Source organism: Balaenoptera musculus, chromosome 9, assembly GCF_009873245.2.
Source record: "Balaenoptera musculus isolate JJ_BM4_2016_0621 chromosome 9, mBalMus1.pri.v3, whole genome shotgun sequence".
NCBI lineage: Eukaryota > Metazoa > Chordata > Mammalia > Artiodactyla > Balaenopteridae > Balaenoptera > Balaenoptera musculus.
The window spans coordinates 74,118,117-74,125,945 of NC_045793.1; the positions used below are offsets into that span (position 1 = coordinate 74,118,117).

At 37.9% G+C, this 7,829-nt stretch overlaps 1 non-coding gene across 1 annotated transcript; it reads right to left on the reverse strand.

Moving 5' to 3' along the window:
* Positions 1–274: 274 nt before the first annotated feature.
* TRNAR-UCU lies at positions 275–347 on the reverse strand. Its single transcript has one exon. It is a non-coding gene; the product is annotated as a tRNA-Arg (tRNA).
* Positions 348–7,829: the final 7,482 nt, after the last annotated feature.

A 7,829-nucleotide genomic window follows, 5' to 3' on the forward strand; every position in this document is an offset into this window, starting at 1 on the left:
CTTGAAAGTTTATATGAATTACGGTTGCAAGTATTAAAAACGTATATATTACAGATAAAAACTGGAAAGAAATTTGGAGAAGTGAAAAACCAGTTATGTTGAGGTAATGGTCATAAGATGCAACTTTGTCTTCAATTTCTTTTTTTTTAAATATTTATTTATTTAAAAAAATTTATTTATTTATTTGGCTGCGCCAGGTCTTAGCTGAAGCACGCGGGATCTTTTTTAGTCGCTGCACGGGGAATCTTTTTTAGTTGTGGCATGCAGGAACTAGTTCCCTGACCAGGGATCGAACCCGGGCCCCCTGCATTAGAAGCACAGAGTCTTAGCCACCGGACCACCAGGGAAGTCCATATCTTCAATTTCTTTTTTTGCCATTTATCTTCTAAGTTGCATCCCATCACAGTCATTGGTAAGTGATGCAAGCGCTCTCAGAAATCAGCTTCTGAGGTTTTATGAGATATCTTGTAAAATATGCAGCTAAACTAAGGGAATTACTGTAATGCCCAAAGCTAGGGAAAGCAGGCCAGGTTGTGGAGGGTCACTTCTCACTTCTTTGCAAAATGTGATGTGGAAAAATAAACATGTCATTAAGAAGGTAAACTCAGACTCTTGGGGAAGTTTGACTTCTTTCTATTCCCTTTTCCCCTCATGAACGGCAAAGTAAAACCATCAGGAGACAGAAATCAAAAACCCAACACTGTTCTCCATCTCTGTATCTGCCATCTTTACACAAATAGGGATGCGCCTGCACACAAAATATATATAGAAACACATACACACACACACCCCTTCAAGTAGATATATTTAAAGAAAACATTGGCTATTGTAATAATTTTTTGGATATTGTGGAGTGGTAGAACAGAAAGAGCAAGATCTGGAGGCCAGGTCTGGGTTTGTGACCAGTTGGTGCTATGACCTGCAGTGACTCCTTGCTTGCTGAGAGCCTCATGTCTCCGTCTGCAAAATGAGGGGATCCTCATGATGTGATCATCAAGATCTCATCTCCTGTCACCATCATCTGACTCTGTTCACAAATGAAATGGGATCCATTTTAAAACCAGGGAACTTGTGAAGCCATGCTGCTCTGAGGGGTTCTATCTCTTTTTTATAACATAATTTTAGATCATAGAATTTTAGACGATACAATTTTAGGTGATGGAAAGAAATAAAAAGGAAGCCAGGTTCTGACACACAGCTCAGTGGTGACAGAGGCAAGGAACCCAGCTTTTCTTCTCTTCTCCAAACTTAGAAAACAGCACAGTCAAGTGATGGCCCCCTTCCAAGTTCTTTCTTTTCAGTTTTCCTTAGAGATAAACACAAGGAGAAACATTTTAATCTGGCCCCGTGGCAGAGGTATAAAGAGCCTCTTAAGTAGTCCTCACTCCTTTTACTATAACCTTAGAAGCTCACACCTGAGTTACTCAGGTGCTGGCTGAAAGCCAGCTCAACCTGTGTGGTCCTGTGGCTGAGGTCCAGCAGACACCTATGAAAGTAAGATCATGTCAGGAACTTTACTTCCCCACAAAACATCATTTTGCTGTATTCACAAACACTAAGGAAAGTCTGCCTTTTGGATATGGTCTCACGATGTGAATTTAAAATGGCCTACCATGTAGTTTCTATCAAAAGCCATGCCAATCCTAGAAGAGGGCATATGAACTATTCACAGCACACAATTCTTCTAGGCTTATCCCTAGATCAATTCCAATCAGAAGGCAGCTTTAAAAGTAAAGCATATTATTCCAGCCTGTTATCAAAATAGTCTTTACAGAGTGATGGCTTAGCACTACTTCCTTGGTTTTTACTCCTGGTAAAGATGAGGTGTGACCATATATGAAATTTCTCTATATTTTTGTGAAACTGTAATCAGGGAACTTGCCCAGTATGTTTCATATAAGGCCATGTGTGACAAACTATTCTCAGATTTGGGGGATAGGAAACATTTCTTCCTTCAAATTTTAATCTTTTCTCTTAAAGACTACTATCCCCTCATGCTTTGGGTTTTACCTTGGCTACTAGGGAAAGTTAGACTGGGTTTTTGTGCATTTAAAATAGCTTCCCATATCCCTGGTTTTTGTTTGTTTGTTTGTTTAATATAATTAATCTCTTCACCCAACCCACTATACCTTGTCATTATTATATGAGGCTTAGCTTTTATTGTCAATGGTTTTCAATTTTATTATATATGTATTTTTTGTGATTAGGTTGGGGAAAGGTAGTATATAAATATATAACAATGTGTGTTGGTATATGTATATGTGTGCTGTATATAATATATATTAAAATTAATTGTCATAGAAAACACATCTTTAGAAATGAAGGACCTTAGCAATAATTTAATTGAATGGTTTCAAACATAATTCTCTCATGCACGGAGGACCAATTTCTTCAAATGAAATAGTGTGCAAAACTTAAAGAAATATAGTTGGAAAGTAAATAATAAAAGCAAAGTTCATCTGGTTGAAACGTAAGGGGAGAATAGCCCACCACCCTCACTTGCTAGCCACCACTTTCAGTGCAGTGGGGGACTCTGGAGTCACTCCACAGAACTTACAGTTTCCCATGGTACATATCTGAAAACTCTCAATCAAATTCAATTGTCTCCTTATATAAATATGGAAACTGAGGCTTTGAAATCGTGATTTATCTAAAAACACTTACCAAGATGGTGATCAGGTCAACATCAGTTCTCAGGTTAGGTTCCCTGATTGCCAGATGTTTATTTTTGTTACAACAGAAAGGTCAATCCCAATATGCGCTTAACATTAAAATTGTGTTATTTGAAAAGGATTGAGTAGTTTTGAATTTTGTTAAAAATTAAAGAGAGTCTAAGATTTTCTTAAACTCAACAAGGCAGCAAACATTATTTTCTTTCTTTTTTCCTCCTCCTAGGCCCACCCAGGGGGGGATAGGCCTCTCTTCTTTTCAGGTTTGCTTTCAACTGGTTCTGTGCGTTGCCTGTTCCCTATGCGAAACTAACAGATCTAAATTTTTTGACCCTCTGAGTAAAAATCATATGGCTCTGCATTTTTTCTGTATTAAATAAGCATAGCTAAGATAAAGATTCTGTGGAATCTTAGTGACAACTTATTTTTCTTTCTTGGACATTTAAAAATGTTGACCTGATTCTGATTTTTTCACATAATACATATCAAATTCTTTTGTCTGTTAGTAAAATCTGTCCATGTCCTTGTGTAACCACTATCAATAAACTGAAGACTCAATAAACTTGGGAGCATGGTTTATTTTACAAATGCCTCCAGACAAAAACTAAGAAAATAGAATGTAACTGCATGATGTACAAAGATTTTGGACAAACTTTAAATAAATCATGTAAAGTTTTGAAAAGCCATATTTGAGCTACAAAGTTCAAAGTCATTATTCTTCACACTCAACTTCAGATGGAACAGAAAAGTTTGAATCAAATTTTGATCATCTAATAGTAGACTTAACATTATGGCTTTTAGGAGAAATGCTTCCAAAGCTATCATTTATTGTTTGTTTTCATTTTTATTCCTTACAGTATACAGGCTTACTTTGTCCACTAGAATATATGGGTGAGTTCATTTATAGAAATATTTATTTAATAAAAACCATTTCAACATAAACAATTTCAAGGATCATAGGAAGAAAATACCACTCTCTAGTGGTGAAACCCTGAAACACCAAAGTCAGGAGTGCAGACTGCCTTCCAGTTACTGCACTGACTCATCCAGGTAGAGAAGGAAATAATAGGAAGTTCTGAAGTCTGGGTATTAGCAAAGAAACCTCAAGAAGACTACATGCATCTAGATGTCCTGGAGAGCACAGGATACCTGGGGCATGGAGGAAAGTGGTGGAAAGAGAAGCAAGCCATTGCCAAAAAGATATAGATCAAAGCAATGCCTGATCTCCTTTTATGAGTGATGGGAAAAACCTGGCACTAATTAAACTAGTGCCTGGGTAAAGTCCCAGGGACTTTACTGAACCAGAATTAAGCACTGGATCCAAAGGCAGCATGGGAGATCAAGAGGGATAAAGAGCCAAGTGTGTATCCTGCTAGTTCAGGGTATAAACAATGAACAAAGCTGGGCAGCCAAGGAATCAGTTTAATGGATGTTGGTCTCCTATTGGGCCAGAGGGGATGAAAGGGAATCAACTGGCCAAGGTAAACATTTAAGGCTTAACCAGACAAGTGAACATTTGTCCAGGCTCCACCCTTTGATTATTCAATCATGACTTGATAAGCTCCTGAAGTCTGTCCCTGGTCCAATCCTCCATTCTGGAGTTCTCCATTCAGATCTCAGCCTCATTTTTAGTCTCTCCAGTTCCTTTCTAATGAAGCAATATTTTTATAAGGGTTGCCAATTTATAAGTCAAATTACATTTGTATTATCCAAATTATTCAATCAGAGGAATAAATCCCATACACCCCAAGCAGCCTTGACATAGAACAAATCCTTCAAGTGAGAGACAGAATAGGATTCAAAAAATAATAATCTGAATTGGCAAAACAATGAAGAGTTCATGAAAAAGATCTACAGAAATCCTTTGTCCATAGACGCATGATGCTGAGACTGTGCAGGGAGAGGCTTTTCTAAATTATTAAAGATTATAAAATATTGTAAAAACTACAAAGCCCTTTATAAATACTAGATCCTGTGTGAGCTAATATTCTGGTGGCAGTAAAAAGGGAGGATGGTAAGAATAGTAATTTGAATTTATGGAGGGCCTATCATCTTAGACACTTGTGCATTTGAAAGTCAGTTCATTAATCCTCAGGACTATCTTAGCAGAAAAGTAGCCAATGTTATTAGCTCCTTTTGCAGATAAGAAATTGAGACACAGACAGATTATGTGGCTTATACAATGCTTGTGCAAGGAAGCTGGGAGTAGACAGGAAAAACATTAGCTACAAAGGTGGGAATGTGGTCCACAGATAAAGAGTTGGCAGATTTAACTTTCTCCTGTTCAGGCACATAAAAAAAAAAAAAAAAAAAGACACCATCCCAGCCAAAGCTATCGGGGCAAAAGGGAATTACACAGAGAAGGGACCTGGGAGCATGGGGCAGAGGGCTGGAGGCAGCAGTTCAACCCAGGACATACCAGTGAAGTTACCGGTGAAGCGCTTGGCCCCCCTTGCTCAGCACAACGGACACCCTGGCATCCTCTTCGCCTGTGCTCTAGCACCATCCTCCCCCATCACACCCTCCCACAACAGGAAGATCATTGTGCAAACATGAGGAAACAATTACTTCAGAACCATACTCTGAAATAAGAATTAGCATGAAGGAATAAGTACAATTGCTCAAATTAAATGAGGCACACAGCAACAACAAAGAACTTATTAACATGAGAATTAAACACCAAAAATAAATGAAGAGGAACTCACAGAGGTGAGTCAAGAGTACATAAAGTGTCATTCAAAAATAATACTAAGGAATCCACTTTCAATTCTCACCACCTTCTTTTAATAAAAAATAGACTATTTTTATTTTAAAATAATTTTAATTTATTTTTAAATTAAAAATGATTTAAATAAATAGAAAAATAAATAAACCTAAATGTTCTATAAAATTAATCAGTAAGAAAATCGTGAATTAAACATATTTTCATAGAGGAAAAAAGGCCTTGCGAATAGTTTTAAAGCAGCTGTGAGTTAACTATATCCTACAATTATTAGCATGATAGAGAATAAAGGAAAATAAGTGGCTATATAATTTTATATGCATACACACACACTCATTTAAAAGATTACTAGAAACAGAGAGCTACAGATAAACATAAAAATGTCTCTTCCAGTAACAAACACTAATTTATATTTCAAAATAATAATAATAAAAACTGAAGAAAATCATGACATCCAAGAAGAAAACAGGTTACTGAGAGAACTCTGGTATCAACATTCTCAACCAACTTACTGATCATAACAACAAATCCTGGAAGAGAAAGTAAATTGCTGTCAAATTGCAACAGGCAAGAATGCATAGGTTAATTATAGGGAATTTCAACTTCAGAAAACAGCCAAACTCAACTCAAGACATGAGAGATCAAGCAATGTATCAGTAATTACATAAGAGGGGAGCCGAAGCAATGCTCTCAACCATCAGTACCTAATTTCCTTTTTGCTTGAACCAAGGGAAATATCCTCATAGTTAGGCTCCTAAGACATCCCTTGCCATCCTAGACTAGAAACATGGGTGTTACCCAATAATGGAAGTTTATAAAAGCCAGGCAATATTTTCATGCCTGTCCACTGCTTCCAGGCAGAGTGGATATTCAGTGAGAACACCAGGTACTATAGGCTGACCAGCATCCATTCTGATAGGTCAGTGTCCATGCCGTGTCCATTGTTGAGTATTTTTCACATTACTCTGCATCTAGGAAAGTGTCAACCTAAGTCTACGCAGGTAGTTGTTCATCTCTCTTTTTTAAAGTCTTCAAAGATGACTGGGTATTATTTGGCAGGATGAATTTCTACTTTTATGTTTCTTTATTAAAACATATACCTTGTAAAGGGAAAGAAGTGACACTGTATCATCTGAATTGATGACTCAAATATAAAGACAACCTTAATGGGTGCTGGTGAGACCCAGAGGAAGGTGGACGCAGTCTGCAGTTATAACAACAGAGAGGGCAGAGAGGGATGAAAGTAACAGCTGGGATCATGAAATACAAGAGGACAGGAGAAGTCCTTCATCCTGTGTGCCCCATGGTATCATGCAGTGTTTATGAAATGGGTTCTGGAGGCTGAGCTATCTGGGTTCACAAGCCAGCTCCACACTGGAGTTTGTAGGGAGAAGAAGGGTAAAGAGTGCTTCAGGTAAAAGGAATATGATACACAGGACGTGGAAACAAGAGTGAGCATGGCTCATGCAGGAAGCAACAAGTAGTTCAGGAAGGCTGGGCTGTAGCAGTGGGGTAGGGACAGAGGTAGGAAGACTGGGGAAGTGGCAAGAGGAAAGGATGCAGAGAGCTGCCTGGTCCTGAATGGCCTTGTGAGACATCCTGAGGAACTTGAACTTTAGCCTAAAAGAAAGAAGACACAGAGGAATTTAAAATAAGGGAATGATGTGATCCAATTTATGATTTACATTTTAGAGAGGTAGAAAGCAAAAGGTGGAGCAGAGTTAGAGACAAGAAGAGGTGGCAGTGGCCTGAACTAGGAAAGCAGTGTGGTCATGAGAATGGAGAGAAGTGGACAGAGCCCAACTCATTCCTTGTCTTCCATTCCTGAGCTACCTAAGGATGCCAAGTCATCCCTTGAGTTTTTGCACTCAGGACCTCCTTCTATTCCAGTTTTGGGCTTCAGCCTCTGAGGATGCAAGACTTGGAGGAAACCCCTTAGTCCATGTTCCAGTTGGACCTCTCTGGCCTCCTACAATGGAAGGGGGGTGGTGTTCATACCTCACTTACTGCTAATTATCTTTTTTTTTCAATTTGCTCCTGTATTTTCTTTCTCCAATAAAACAGTTATACCCACACACCATTAGACATTTAGTGTGAAGCAACAGTTTTATTATGAATTTCATATACCTTATTTGTAAAAACAATAGAAAGTAAATCTGGTCTTAAAACAATCTATGCATAACCAAGTCACTGAGTAGTTTCTTAGAGAACCATACAAAAGCGAAGGGAAAATATAGATAAGTGCAGTTATTTAGTACTTTGCTATTGCTACTAAAACCTTTCTCATTCATTAAAACAGTCTTTTAGTTGAATCTACATCTGTGAATAAATTCATGAATTGTAAAATAGAAGCAAGAAACAAGACTGTGTTTCCCACCAATCCAGTAATGATATAGAGATGAGCAAAGCTTCCTTCCCTTAGGGATTTCTAGATTTTA